Source organism: Pistacia vera, unplaced genomic scaffold (genome assembly GCF_008641045.1).
Source record: "Pistacia vera cultivar Batoury unplaced genomic scaffold, PisVer_v2 Contig664, whole genome shotgun sequence".
Lineage (NCBI taxonomy): Eukaryota > Viridiplantae > Streptophyta > Magnoliopsida > Sapindales > Anacardiaceae > Pistacia > Pistacia vera.
In genome coordinates this window covers 900,623-901,736 of record NW_022196517.1, presented here as the reverse complement: position 1 = coordinate 901,736, position 1,114 = coordinate 900,623, and the positions used below count along the sequence as shown (strand labels likewise).

Below are 1,114 nucleotides of genomic sequence, written 5' to 3'. Positions count from 1 at the left end.
AATGCTCTTTGGTTCCATTGATTGTTCAACTGATTCTGTTGATTCTGATTGCCCCAAGACATGTTCGGATGATTCCTCCAACCAGGATTATATGTGTTGGAGTACAGATTATTCGGTTGCCTTTGATTTCCTACCAAGTAGTTAACCTGCTCCGATGATGATGCTGAAGCAAACATGTTCCCCACTTGACAGTCGCTACTGACGTGATTACCTGCACAAAATTCACAAGTTAGTTGAGGTGCTTGAATGGAATCTATCTGCATACTTCCCAACTGTTTTTGAAGTGCTATCAGATGGGTTGAAATGGCTGTATATGCATCAACTTCATGAAGACCCATAGATTTCTTTGGTTGCACCCTCTTATTAGGTCTTTGATAATTGTTGCTTGCCAGAACTTCAAGCAACTCGTGAGCTTCTTCTGGAATCTTATTTTGCAGTGCTCTTCCCGATGCTGCATCCACCATAGTTTGCACATTCACCATCAATCCGTTATAAAATGATTGGACTTGCATCCAAACTGGCAACCCATGATGTGGACACCTCCTCAGTAATTGTTTATACCTCTCCCAAGCCTCATACAATGATTCTGACTCTTCTTGTAGAAACGATGTGATATCATTTCTCAGCTTTGCCGATTTTGCTGGAGGAAAGAATTTGGTCAGGAACTACTGTGCTAAATTGTTCCATGTTGTAATCGTTCCTGTTGGTAATGCCATTAACCATCTCTCAGCTTTATCCTTCAATGAAAACGGGAATAGTCTTAATCTGATGGCGTCATCTGACACTCCGTTTGACTTGAAAGTATCACAAATCTCCAAAAAATTAGCAATGTGTAGATTTGGATCTTCCTTCAAATCTCCCCTGAACTGTACCGACTGCTGGATCATCTGGATGATTGTTGGCTTTATCTCAAAGTTGGTGGCTTGTACTGCTAGTCTAATAATACTTGACCCACTGCCATCAACTGAGGGAACTGAAAACTCCCTTAGTGTTCTATTTTCTGCCATCTCAACAACTATAACCTCTGGTTCCACTGTAGCCTCTCTTTCTCTTCTTCTCTGTTAAGCCTTCTAGTGGTTCCTTTAATCTCTGGATCAACAGGAACCACTGACTG

At 41.4% G+C, this 1,114-nt stretch overlaps 1 non-coding gene across 1 annotated transcript; it reads left to right on the top strand.

Moving 5' to 3' along the window:
• The first annotated feature begins 522 nt into the window (after positions 1-522).
• On the top strand, positions 523-629 carry LOC116112615. Its single transcript, XR_004125275.1, has one exon. It is a non-coding gene; the product is annotated as a small nucleolar RNA R71 (small nucleolar RNA).
• Positions 630-1,114: the final 485 nt, after the last annotated feature.